Raw genomic sequence first — 15,276 nt, forward strand, 5'->3', positions numbered from 1 at the left:
GCAATTATGGCTATTTTAGCCTAGCTTTTCAATTATATTCTCCATTTTAAAACTAATTTTTCTTAAAAAAATTATTAAAGGGAATAATTAAATAAATAAAATTGTATCAATAAATTAAAATGGCTTTTACTCATTTTACTTCTAAGAGGACATTAATTAACTTGTTATTAAAGTTTCTTGGCTCACGGATAAAAAACAATTGATAGTTTAATGAAAACAATTTGGTTCAAGGAAGAATTTTGTTTGCCAGATTTAGGGCTGTGTCCAGTTTTTACCTCTCCGAGGGGACAAAGTCCCCTAGGAGGGGTTATACAATCACCGTGTCCGTCTGTCTGTCTGTTTGTCGGTCTGTCTGTCAGGCCGGCGAACGCGTTTGAATTTTCGGTGCAAAGTGTAATCACTGCGTACGCAGTTTCTCAAAGGGTTGTCAAAACCACCGTGTGACGGTGAGCGTTTAATTTGCGATTGGGTTTGGTTTGGATGTTTTTTTTTCGTTAACGCTCACCGTCGCGACAGTTTTAACTCAGTTTGATTGTAACGTTTATGTGTAGGGTGTGAATGTTAAGTTTATGTAATGACGGTTGTGGGTGTTGAGTTTGTTGCGTCTGTTGTGTCTGTTGTGTTATGATAATTGAGGATGTTGAGTCTGTTGTGTTTGTGTTATGATGGTTGTGGATGTTGAATCTGTTGTTTGTACGGGCGGTATCTCTCCAACTTCTTCTTAATGACTTTGGGACGGACCGAGTGCTGAGTGTAATGCTACCTCTCAACGTCCAATGGCAGGGTTTCCACCAGTTGTACACGGTATTCGTCTTAGTATCAATTTGCGATCGCATCGGGCGGGATTTAAACCCGAGACCTCCTGCTTGACAGGCGGACGTCCTACCACAGAACCACCGACACTTATTACGCTTTATTGAAAATTAGACCTTCAGCTTTATCGGAAGCGTATTTAATAGAGTACGAAATTTTGGTTTAATTGAAATAGAATTGAAATTATTGCATCGAAGAAATTATAATTTAGCGTTTCTCAATTGATTAGAAACAAATGCGCCACCCAGGTTTCGAACCCAGGCCATTCGGCTTGGCAGTCGAGCGCTCTACCACAGAACCACCGATAGCTGCTTAGGTTCACTGAAATTAAGACACCGTAAGCATAATAGGTAATAAAGTCTTTTTTTATTAATGAATTTATGAAGGCCTAATCTGGTTTTTTTACGAATGAAATTTTAAAGGTTAATTCTTGTTTTAGCGCAGTCGCCGAGATAAGAGGGTTAAAGGGTAGACCCTGTGGGTGGTCCACTTTGTTAGTTTTTTGTTATTTATTTACGGGTATTCTTAACAACCTATATAACGACCTATATATAGTTGTGTTTATTCAAAGGCGATAATTTAACATTAATTGCTTTAAGAGCTGGTGGTTAGTCAAATGGCTCTCTGTGCTTTGTTGATGGTAAGGTTTTTGCTTCTTGTAAATATATTTGGTGTGGATATTTGGATATCTACGATTTCTAACGCAGTCAATGATTTCCTGGGTGTGCGAGTCATTATATGATATTGGAAATTGGACGGCATTGGTCTTTTTCATGCGGTATGTGTCACAACGTCAACTGGAAGTCTACGAGTGTTGAAATAAAATGAGCGTTAAAGATGCGGCAAGTATTTCGTAAGCGAGAAAAATACAAATACCATCTGTAGATATTTCTTTCATTAAAATGTGCTTAGTATTATATTCAACTGATAAACATGTACCGTAAATAGGGTTAAATTCAATTGTGCATTGTTTTAGTAAGTCTAACTCGCTGTTGTAACTACTTTATGTATAATATTCTGAATAAATTAAACTCGATTGTTTCGTCTCAATTATTTAAATTAAAATTAAAATTTTATACCGGGCAGGGTTTGAACCGAGAATACGTTTCTTGTAAATAACTCTGAATTGCGGAGATATCTTTGGGGGTCGTGTCGAGAAATTAATACCACTATAGGACCATTCTTCCGAGGAGAGGTATATTTTGGCTTTCCAACTTGTTTGGATTATAAAATTTGTCTAAAGCTGACGAAATTATATTTTGATACTTTGTTTTGGGTAAGAAATAACCCAAGTATGGTGGAAGTGGTAAATTTCAAAATAAACCAATGCATACGGTAAAACATACTAACCCAAAATATTCATAATAACCAAAATTGGATCAAAATTGACCCAATATGGGTCAAAATATGTTTTCCCCCAATGTTTTAACCCAACCTTTTGTGACGTAATTTATTTCGTAAATGCAGTAGGCCTTAATGGAAAATATATATTAGTAGGCCAATAATAAATAACGTCACTATTTGATCTAGTCCCGGATAACTCGCTTAACTTCACTATTGGTGTTAGCGAGGGCTTAACTAATTTTAAAGGTGTGTAGTGGAAGTTTAAGTCTAAGTTTAAATTTAAATACTAAATTATAAGAGTACGGTTGAGAATTGCCAAATTATTTATTTAGAATAAATATATCAATATTTTAAATTAAAGTTTTCCATAACGCTAAATTCTAAAAACATTTTGTCCGAAGGACACAAGAGTTATTATATACACAGACATGGTTGCCAAAAGGCAAAGGTTATTTAAAAAAATACTTATGTGCTGCTATGAAAGTCGAAAGTCCAGTAGTTCAAATGGATGAATGGTGAAAACGAAGTTGAAGGATGCAACGCGAAAACGGGTGGATCATTTAGATCTCTTTTTATTTACTTTTGTTTATTAAGTTTTACAATAGAAACCATGTTTCTGTGGTTTAACGCTCCGCGCACGAATTTAATAAGCCGCCGAAGCCGCACATCTCTGAGTACTCAGAGGAATTTGGTGAGTTGCTGACCCTAGTGGACATGAGGGATATCTGTGTCTTTTTGGTCGGACTCTTTTCTTTTAAACCAAAGAGTTAGAGGAGGTTTTCTTAATCCGGGTCGCTGGGGATGTCCAGAGGATCTAATCACTTCTTGGCGTCCCATTTAGTTAAGCCAATAGGCCACGTTGGGTTGGTCTTAGGGTTTATGGTCCAGGGGTACCAGTTATTGGTGACCCCCTTTAAATCAATGGTTAACTTCCAAGTATTTTTACACAATATTCCAATACAAAGTCATAAATTATCTTTAACCCTTGGGTTAAAGATGGCGAAACTCCGAAGAGTAAAATACAATTAAAATAAGAAATATCAGAAAATATTATTTCTTAGAAGCTATACAAAAATAAGCCATTACTGGCATTTTTGGCCATTCTCAATTCTTATCTTTGAAACGAAAGTATGGTAAAGAAAAGGGTTTGTAAATTAAAACTATTTTGGGATTTGAGAGTAGGTCCTAACAAAGACCAAAAGTGAAGCTTCGCGAGCACATACGGAACAAGGTCAAAAGTGACAATACGGGGAATATGGGGCTATGGCCATTTGACCCTCTAAACCAATTTAAGAACGACCCTGCGAATATACCTGGGGGAAATACTCGCAGAGCGTTTAAGAAAAACCGTCAACCGACAAAAAGGGGAAAGGACGGCCAGCGTCCATACCTGACGATTGATCGGTTTTAAACGAGCACGGGAAGAAAATGAATGCAAAAGTTACTGTATTCAATTTTTGGAGAAAATTCTGTAGGTATTAAAGTTAGGAGTAGAATTATTTAAACTATAAATGAATAGGGATTATATGTAAAGGGGAATCAAATCGGAATATTTATAAATTGGAATATTTAGAGTGTACGCATTGTAACCCGGTCACATGAATTAAGGGCTTTAAAAGTCGCCCTTAATATAGATTAAGTCAATATCGTTATGGTGATTAGATATGGTTGCGAGTGACTAGTATTAAAAGGCTTACTGAGGAAACAAAATTTATAAATTGTCTGGTCCCGAACATATTGCTCATAGATTCATTGTTTCTTCATGTCTCACTCTACTACAAGAAATTGAACGAGAGCAGCTGCAAGCGATTGATAATTTATACTCAGATTTCGTAAGGCGAATGCAACAGTTAAAAGAAGAACAGTATAGAAATGGTAGAGGAAGTTAAAAGATTACGAAGACAGCTCACAATTTATAATAATTGCAACCATTGGATGTAATTATAATTAATTTTTATAAATAATTACAGTTATATATTCTCTTTTTTACCATGGTTAAAATGTAATTAATTAAAGTCTTGAGAAAAAGTTCTGATACTTTATGGTATGTCTGTTATTTGTAGCTTTCAGACCGTGGTCCTTATTGAGCCGCGTCTATTGATATTCTGATTCTACATTTATACATTCAAACAACAATTGGGGACAAAATATTGCAATAAAAAATGCAAGTAAAATTTCCAATAAAACACATTCATATTAATATGTTTTCCACAAACAACCAGAGCTTCAAATACCAAATGCAGTACAGTGATATTGAGTATTTCTCTAATTAGGGAAGAGTTTGAAGGGTAAGAATTAAGAATTATTAATATTTATAATTTTCTTTATTTATTATAATAATTTAATAATATTTAATAATACTTAGGAAAAAATGCCTAAGTACGGGTATGGTTAGCAAATACAAATTCCCATAAATTGCAATATTTTTAAATTTTTCTTATTTTTTCCTATTTTTCTAAAATTGTCATTAGATAGCTTATGAAAAAGGTACTTAATACCTTAACTTATAGGAAATCTTAAAGAAATCACTTAATTATAATTTTTAAGATATTTTTAGTTATATCCCCTTTGGTTAAAGTGATTTTCGCCCGAATTCTTCGGTTTCCTCTTTCCATATAAACGTGCTGAGGTTAACGGTAATAGAATATGTAACATAATTACTCATAAGTAAGACACTGTACCTTTATTCCATTATAATATATTAATAATATTCTTTTGCAACGCGCTGTTTGGGCGGTTAATATATACCAAATAGTTTTTGGTTATTTTACCGAATTCAGGTAATCTAACAATATATAAATGTATTAAAAATGTATTTTTAATCACAGTTGAAGATATAATTTGCATTGAAATATATCGGTGGGTATTCGAAAATCGAAATGACCCCGGGTTTCCGGAGAACATTATAGGCCCATCAAGAATCTATATTTACATTTATACAATCTGAAAATTTAACTGTTGACCAAAGCAATTTCTTTCATTCTACGGCTCATAAGAGAACTCTGCAGAACTTAAGTAAATTCAACCTGATAAATTTATCATAGCTTCCAATGTGACAATTACTTAGATTGTGAACGATTTATCAATTTATAGTAAGGTGGTCCTTATTTTATTTTGGATCCAATGTTTGTAAAAAATTCAACATTAAATTTGGATTATTGTAACCATCATGCCTTTTTTTACTCTACAGCCCAAAAGGGCGAAACCGGTCTGCTGTTGGAATCTCTGGCATAAATTGTGACCGTTTGAAATTGATCAGATAATTTAAGATCAGATAACACGGAATAGTTTATTTTTAGATAGAGTGGCCAAACTTATAAATAACTCTCAAAATGTTGATGAGAATGAAAAATTACAGTTTGCTCTAATGCGAAGATAAAGGGTATTTTCTAGCTCTTTGCAATTTTTCTAATTGCGATCTATTTTTCCAAAAATGCTGTTGAATTTTATAAGTTGTTTCCGATAAGTCTGGCACAAATTAACAGGCGTGTTCTTTGGATAAAAAGGATTGAAAAGGTTTTCTTTAATTGAACCGTATCCGAGTAATTGCAGTTTCTTTTATTCCTTGGATACAATATCTTTCGAAAAAGATAAGAAAACGATCACTAGTATCTAAAGTTCGTTATTCTACGTGTAAAAATTACAAATAACAAGGTGTTTCACAGGGGCTACGTCAATTCAAATAAAATAACTTATTTAATTTCGTTTATTTCTTTAACTATCATAATTATAAACTTAACTGGGCAGAACTACTCGTCGGAGGTTATATTTAATGCTCTGTAAAAGCTAGCAAGTTAGAAACTTGTATTGTCCTCTAATTCAGGAACTTAAGCGTCCTAGATTAGAGGCCAATACAATAAAAATCCCAGATAATGTAAAAACCTAAGCATTCTGTATTAGATGCCATTATAACAAAAGAAATTTCGTTGTAATTGACTCCAAGACAATATGCTTAGGTTCCTGCATTAGAGGCCATTACAACTGAGATTTTAGTAGGAATGGCCTTTAATCCAATATGCTATAGTTCCTGTTTTAGAGGTGATTTCAACGGGATTTTAGTTGAATGAAAAATTAACAACCTCATAAACCTAACCTAACTTCAAGTGGAATTATTGCCTATACTACGCGCGAAAGGTATGACATCCATAAGTAATCTTATCAAATCGGTATCGTACGCTAAGTATTGGCGTCTGACGGCGCCGCACGTTCACTGCGCTCTCGTGCTGGGGGCGCCACGCCAACCGCATTCTTGCTATCACGATGGGCCGTCTACAACGCAACCTAGAGAACAGTACCTAGCCATATCGTACCGAGTATTGTCCAACCCAATATTAGCCCAACCTAACCTCAACCGGAACTTCCCATTTCTTACACAAAAAACTTGCAAGTAAAACGTTTTCTGGTAGCCTTGTCGAAACGGATCTAAGAGTCTCGGGTTCTTAGCTTCACTCTATTTCAAACCCATTGGCCTCTATCGTAGGAATGATCCATTGAAACTTCCGTTATGGCAAAAATTAGCCTCGTCAGAAACTTCACCAATTATCGTTTTTAGTCTGCTCCTGAAACCACTGAAAAAAATTTACTCATCTTGGATAATCGGCCTCATTTAAAGATTGAAACTTGAAGGATACTACAGACAAGAACACGGTTGACTCGCAATTGACGTCCATTTTGCCTCGTACTTGTCGTGGGATCCTCCTCGAAGATAGTTAGTTCTTGTTAATCCACGACTTCTGGAACGTCTCGTTCTGCAGTATCAGTTCTCGCGAGTTTTTTTCCCAGTTTCTCTTAAGCGTCTGTCAACCACCGCGCTTCCACCGCATTTCCCAAAGCGAGTCCATACATATTGGCATATTCTGCATTCGTGAAGTACGCCATAGCATAGCAGTTTAAAGATACGAAATGTGAATTTAATTCTAGAGGCCCCTCAATTTATTGCTAATTCGAGTTTCTTACCCATCCGGAAAAACTATTAGAACATGTGTTGTAGACTAAACTGTAAACTAAAAACATATTTTTGTGGATGACTATTTAATGAGACCATTAATTACACAAGCCAACTACATGCACAATTTGGCAGTGGACTAGCATTCAGGAAAAACATGGAGTTGAGCTAGATACGTTCCAAAACGCTTCATAAGGTGTAAAATTTCTACTTATGGCATTAGAAGAATAAAAATCAAAATTCAATAATTTCCTTTTTTAAATAGGCGTAGTCACTTAGAAACAACCCTCTTATTGTTCAGAGTGTGACCTACTAGCTCCTGGAAATAGGCTACAACAAGCGCAAAACCAAGCTCAGCGAACTAGTAAAATCGCCACAAATGTAGCGGGAATAGGTACTACGCACAGAAACATATCTAACTAACAAGTAAACCGGGAACTGGATATAAAATTGGCACGGTATCAGCAGCAGCGAAGACAATGGGGACTATCAGACTTATGGGTTCAAACCTACAAAAGGTAACTCCGTTAGTGAGATTTGTACAACATCAGCACAGCTGAAGAGATTGGATACTATGCATACGAATGAAATTGAGGAAGCTAAGTCTCTCAGTGAATTTAATGATATTAAAGAATATTCTGTGAGCTGGCTTAAAAAATTTGAATCTTCTAAGGGCCCGGTGCAGAGACATTTTTAAGAATCGCCAAATTGCGATTCATCGCCAAATTAACAGAAAACGCGCGTGCTATCGAACTTCGCGCCGAATCGGTGTGCAGAGACATCTCGCTCGCAAAAATAACAGGAAGTCGCTCTGTTTATTTTGCGAGTGGTCTTGGGCAGTCGCTAGCCACCGAAAAGCTCGCAAAAATAATAGCAGATTGTGTTACATAAAGAGCTCGGGAAATAAATTGAGAAGTAAACGCTTTAATAAGATAAATTTTACAACACGATAGGTCAGAATCTTTTAAATTATTAAAATTTGAGTTTCTAGCTCATTATCGCTTCCCGAAAAATGTTTTTGTCGAATTATTGTCAGAGCCAAGGCCTAACCACAATCACGATTTACGAAACACTAAAATAAGCCAGCCACTCTTACAAATTTTACAGGTAAGAATAAATTATAATAGGGAATCTTATACAATACTACTTTGGGTGTATTCAAAGCCTTGGTTTATTTATAGATCCTTATTTGCTGGTACTGTATGCAGTGGGTTTTAACTAATGAGTCGGTAATGACATGGTGAATTGGTTCAGTGTATCAAGGATCTTAAGCTATCAACCAGCGTTTATACCAATTCATCTACCGAGAAGAAACCTTTCCTCAGGTAGACTAGGGAGTTGCGATAAAAGATGTATTGGAATATTCAAGTTTATTTGGCATGCATCAAGAGCTTACCGAGCCAATAATTTGATGTATTACCTTAAAAGTGTTCGTCAGTTAATTCTACACGCTTATATCATTTGTTACAATTTATACCTGGATTAGGCTATGTAAATGCCAGATAATTAGGTAGAACAACAACTTTTATCAAATACTAGGACCATTGTTTTACGTGTGATCAATATAGGATATTTCGCTAGAAATTGCTTTAGACAATTACCATTTTTTGTAACCTCGTGAAATTGCTGTTTTTTTATTTATTGATTTATGTTATAACTAGTTTTATTTTAATTGCTATCAGCTAAGTTTTTAAATAAATATTTTCCTAAAAACCAAATGATACGGCTCATTTTCTAACAGAGAATCATTTTCGGAATATGTTGGCTTATAATAGTAATGAATCTTTTTTTTAATTCGTTATTTTATTGATGTACCAACCATATTATAAAAATATATCTTTAAAATAACAAAACCATTAAACTGTGTAATAAATGCAACCAATCTAATAAATAATAAGAGTAAGAAAATGATATAATCAGAAGAAACTAATTTTCATGCACTATTTAAGGCTTTAAAAAGATTTTGGATAACCTCTCATTCTTCAGAAACTGTTTTGCTTTCCCTTCGTGGCTATATTATATAAATTTATTTTAATAAAATAACGGATTTAACTATAAAAATTATAAAACCTAATAATATAATTAGAGTTAGGAAATTATTAATTAGAAGAGCCAGGATTTCATCGTCAAAATACAAACCAAACATAACCACGTGATAGCTTTTTGCGTCAGAAATGGAGCTCTCCCATTGGTCCGTTACTTGGTTAAAAAAATTTGGAAAAATAACAGCGTCGCCGATTAACAGGAATCGCTAAAACGTCTCTGCACCGCGATTTCGATTGCGAGGATCGCCAAATAAACAGCTCGCCAAATCTGAATCGCTAAATTGCGATCGTGTTAAAATTAACAGGAATCGCAAAACATCTCTGCACCAGGCCCTTAGTTAGAATTTATTAAGATGGGGATGACAATGTTTCTAAGGTTTTTATTGATGAACAGTTTTAAACTTCACTAAATGTTCTGAATGAAAAATAAATGGAAATTACCCTCTCATACGAAAATTACCCGGTAATATCAGAACACAAAGCGAATACAAAATTTTTGTTTTCACCTGACGACGACGCCGGTTAGTTCGCCGAAACGGCCGTAGAGTTTTAATACACAAAAAGGTTTTACTGTGCAATAGTGGTTTCATTTATTTCTATAAAGTTTTAAATGCACAGGACATTTCTACAATATTTGTTAAGTGAATATTTATCCAGGGATCGTACAAACGGATTTATTTTGACTGTTACACGAGCTGTTAGGTCGTCAAAGTGCATTAAATTATTTTCACCCATTTCTAAGAGAAATCGAAGCAAATTTTGTATAATTTTTCATTCTCAACTTAGAGTTTTACATTTCAAACGGAGAAGAATTTTTAAGTCTCATATAATCTCATAGCTAAATATAAGTCTCTCACAAAAATATTTAGTTAAAAAGTGCTAAGAGAGATGTAGTTTCTCTTATAAGAAATCTTACAACTACTAAAAAAAACTAAAGGAGATATATTGGAAAAGTAGAAAATGTAGGGTCTGTCAGTACCAAATATTTCCGAGATATTTAAAAAAAACGAACCGGATTATGAATCTGATGCTTTTTACTTAACTTTTTTAATAGAACAGTTAAGGCTGTTAAACCAAAACCAGAAAGCTTGAAGATGGGACCCAGACCTGATGAAATGGTGTATTTTCATGCACAGTAAATCACATGCAGGCTATAAGAAATTGGTACAATCTGTGCCTTAAGACTACCATCGCAAAGAAATATTGGTCAAGAATGCTGAAAAAGCAGGCTTTTCAAATGAAATCTTCAATGAATTTAAAAAATTTTGATAAAATTAAACAGGACGTTATGTATCATAAATCTACTGGAGAAATGTCAGGGTTCGTTAACTTATATAAATATATTGATGGTATGAAGGATCTGGAAGACAAAGTCAAAGGGGGAAAAGGACTTGATTGGCATCTCACGTGTTTCAAGTAGTGATTAGGGAAATTTCATCAACAATAAAATTTCCTTTCGGTTTTGTTCCATACACATAACTTAAGTTGCGATTCGCTTGACCATATATTGCTGGATGTAGTTGAATGTTTCGAAAAAATGGGTTGTCGTGTTTTGGTTCTGTCGGTGATGGATCATCCACTAACCGCAAATTTTTCAAAATGTATGGTAAATTGAAGGGTTTTATGGATAAAAAGTTTTCCAGAGACGAAGGAAGACCGTTATATTTCATTTCTGATTATCTCATTCAATGTTTAAAATTGGTTTACCTGAAATTAGAAAATAAAATGCTAAAAATGTCAAGAAAACTAAATCCATGGATAATGAAGATTCTAATCTACCCAGGAGGCTATATAAAAATGGGACCGAAATATTGTGGTCACACGTGGTCCAAGTTTACAACATAGATTCAAAAACAATTATAAGGAAGCTACCTAAACTCAAATATGAACGTGTATATCTTGATTCGTACTCTAGATTGCTTGTGAAGTGGGCAAAACACGTTTTTAGTTTGAATGTCGCTTGTGCTTTGGAGAAATATCTCGGAGATGAAGCCAGTGAAACAGTTCAATTCATTCAGTATATTAATAAATGGTTTGATAAAATTTTTTTAAGCAGCCTGACCTAAGGTCATCACCAGAGAAATCCAAATTTGCTCGCTTTTACAAGAATTGACGGAGTAAGTCATAAAGAATTAATATAAATATTTTGTTTATAGCTATCAACTTAAGTTAAATAGTGTTAATTTTTTAGTGGATTGAAGAGGAATTTTGTACGTATCTTTATGACTGGTTAAGAGACGTGAAAAATAATTTAAAAAAACCAAGAGAAGTACGTCTAAAGTGACCTAATTAGGTTTAATATTTATTAGAGCTATTTATAAATATATTAATAAACTTTTACTCACTTTTAAATAATTTATTTCTTCTACAAACGCCAGGGTAGCCATCACCGACTCATTGTGTATGGCATTCTACTGGGTGGTTTTTTTTTGCTCAAAACAAGGGATTTTTTTCTAAACCTATGTTTTCTAGAAAGTTGAAATCTATACTGTACATTATACGTGCCGGGGGACACTTTCTACCAAAATTGCATCTAAATCGAAAAATATTTTCACGCTTTTTGAAAATTTTAATTTTAACCGCTAGGTGCTATAAGAAAATTGTCAATGAGAAAAAGTGACAAGTTGGGCCAGCTAAAATAACTTTTTTTTTAATTCCATTGGGAGATAGTGTAACTTTATGAAAGTCGGAAATTGGTTAATCTGGTGTTTCATGCGATAAACAACGCTGAGAAAACGAGGAGACAATGGTGAAGAAGCTATTACACGATTTAAATTCTTAGGATGAAAAATGCGAAGTTTTTGAAAAAAACAAAGAGACATTTTATTTATCTACTTACAAACAAAATGTATGTTTCGAAAATACCACCTTCGGCTGCGATGCAGGCTTGGGCGCGAACAATCATATTGTCGAAGGCGGCTTGAATCATATCTGGGGTTACTTCCCGGCAAGCGCTTACACTTCTCAACCGGAGTGGCGTACACCTTGAAGCCCCAAGCGACCTTTCTGGCCAGTGTACGGGACCATTTCTCCCTATCCATCGTTGTGGAAATTCGTTGTTTAGGTAATGTCTCACGGCTCTGTGGAAATGAGGCGGGGCACCGTCTTGCTGAAACCACAGTCTTGCTCGTTGCGCCAACGGCAGTTCGTCAAGTTGTTGATCTAGCTCATTTCTCAAGTAATCTATATAACTCTGGCCATTTAGATTTTGCGGTAAGAATACTGAACCAATTAACCGGTTTCCAACAAGACCAATCCAAACATTCAAGTGCCCAAAATGAAATTGGTGACGGTGTTCATATCCCCAGTGTGGATTTGTGTCGTCTCAAACATGATTATTTTGGTGATTGTAAGGGCCGTCTCTTGCAAACGAGGATTCATCCGAGAATAGCATGTTGCGGAGGAATTGTGGGTCGTCGTGCATGGAATTTAGCAGCCAGTTGCAAAAATCCAGCCGTTGTTGAGTGTCTCCATCTCGTAAACCGGGGTGAAGCGTTGCCTATGTAAAATTTCCCAAATGCGAATTTTACTGCAAACCAAATCCTTACTCGCCGCGGCACAACTACTACGTGGGTATGCGGCAAAGTCGGCTAAAACGGTGTTTTCAAAGTCCAAATCTCGCTGACCAGGCCCAAGAAATCGAGGTTGTACGTTACCAAAGTCATTTACAGCTCGCCTTACAGTAGTTATGGATGGTCTACTATCTGGATGTCGTTGCTCAAAGATCTCACTCACTCGTCATAGATTTCTTCCACCTTCAGCGTAGTAAACCCTGGTGAAGCGTGGCTCTGTAAGGATGGTACTTATGCCTATGTAAAATTTCCCAAATGCGAGTTTTACTGCAAGCCAAATTGCATTAAACAGCAGATTAACAAATTTCTGACTTTCATAAAGTTACACTACTGTCCCATTGGAATTCAAAAATAAGTTATTTTAGCTTGCCCAACTTGACACTTTTTCAAGCCGTATTTTGTCAGGGATAAATACGTCTATTTTTATCGTGCCAACGCTATTTGTTCGTTTTCGGTGACAAAAAGGCTTAAAACATTTAAAAATAAACAAAATCAATAACATTTTAAATTATTTAATCAATTAAAACCCAGACAAATCGATTAAAAAAACTGAAAATCAACAACCCTGATCTCAATATAGAAGACAGATTTTCGACCACAAAAGTATTATTAATAAAAAACCATACAGCATAGCAGTGGTGGGAATAATCACGTAACGAATCGAACCGAAGCGTTCGCAATGCTTCAGGAGCCTTTAATTCCGTACGCGCGAGTTGATTTGTATTTTATGAATTACTAGTTCAAAGGAGATTCGCATCGTCAGTCAAATGACTTCGGAATGAGAGCTGGAGGGTAGCTTATGTATTATTTCCAACCTTTTCTCGAAGTGTGCTACGTCATCGATTATCGAAGTTATTGTAAACAAAGTTTGCCTCTTCTTCGCCAAATGAAGCGATCGCGGCGAGAGGAATACAACGCTTAGAGATAGAACTAGCGATTTTGAAAGATTACAGCTCGTCTTCACGGAAAGAAGCGATGAATACCACCCTTCGCGATATAAAAATAGATTTTGAACGATTTAAGATCTTCTTCGAGTAAAGAAGCGATGAATACATAAAGTCGCCCTAGAAAAAGCGAGTTTTAAACATTATAGATCTTTTTCGCCTTCAGAAGTGATCGCGATGCAAAGAAAGGCGCACTTCGCGATAGAAACGGCGATTTTAAAATACGAAAAAGCTTCTTCGCAAATAATTCTTTTTTAAATTTTTAAATATTGTGGGCTTTGCAAATCAATTCAAATCGAATCAAGAGATACTCATGACTCGTAAGTCAAAGTGACTAGAACGTCGGTGGGGGATTTCACAAGACTTGTATCAAATGCTTAGATAACTAAGAAAATAAGCAACATAATACTCATAAATATGCCGCTAGATCACGGCGGATAGTGCATTTTTTACAATGGAAAGCCACCAACGGTCAAAATATTACAGTAAATGGACAAGAGTTAAGTTAAACCACTTTAATTTGATTTTAAAAATGCGGTACTTCGGCACATATGCCTTGGAGGCGAAGAAGAAGCTAACATTTTTTACCAACCGTGGTACCATTATCCCGGAGTTTAAATTAGGGGAATTATTTACTTATGGTAATACCTTGAAGGATATTTCTATTTGAATAGTGTCTTTATGTATGACGTTATTTCTTTAAACAATTACCATAGAGGAAATGTACATTTCGTCTGGCGGACTACGACAGTAGCGGCATCTTGAGCTTGGTTACCACCAGCGCGCGTAAAAGCCCGACATACTGTAATTATTTGTCGTTTCCGATAATGCCTAGATGGCGTTAATCTTCCAATGACAAGCAGCCGATGGCTATTCCATGGATAAAAATCTAGACGGACTCCCAGCTCGCGATTTTTCGTCGCGATAGGAGTGACCTAAATCGGAAACACTTTTGTTGTACGTTAGCCGCTGAAAGAGCAATCTGTTTAAGGGTTACGGAAAGTCACGTGATCGCTGTCAGAAGTCGACTTCAGTGATCCAAAGTTTGTCCGACAAGAAATACTATAAATGCCGCGATTTCCTCTTCAAGCCAAAGCAGTGAGTCCCCCTAGATTCTTAGTCTATGGCTATTCCGAAAATATTATAATGACGCAATTTTTCAATAGGTAAATATAATACCAAGTCTAGTACGAATTTTATTTCATTTCCTGGATAGACATTGACTACTTGTCATTGGAAAAATGGAAGTAGTTTACTTCTGCCCCAATACTAGTTTTGGGTGGCGTAGGGTACGCGACGATTGTATTAATAGTTGTAGACTAAACTAAGACTTATATCAATAACAAACAGGGTATTTAAATACGGAGCAGCTACAAAAGAGCGAGAAATGGCTTGTTTCAATAGAAAAAAGGGTAATTAAATACGGAATAACTACAAAAGAAAAAAATTTTTAATTTCAATGAAAAACAGGGAATGTGCATTCGGAGAAGCTACAAAGGGCCAAAGATGGCTGGTTTCAATGGAAGACAAGGTAATTAATTACGAATCAGCTACAAAAGAACCAGAAATTGCTAACCTAACCCTAACCCTAACCTTATCTAAACCTAACCTAA

The sequence above is a fragment of the Leiobunum rupestre genome, chromosome 1 (assembly GCF_980474605.1).
Source record: "Leiobunum rupestre chromosome 1, qqLeiRupe1.1.hap1, whole genome shotgun sequence".
In the NCBI taxonomy this organism is placed as follows: domain Eukaryota; kingdom Metazoa; phylum Arthropoda; class Arachnida; order Opiliones; family Sclerosomatidae; genus Leiobunum; species Leiobunum rupestre.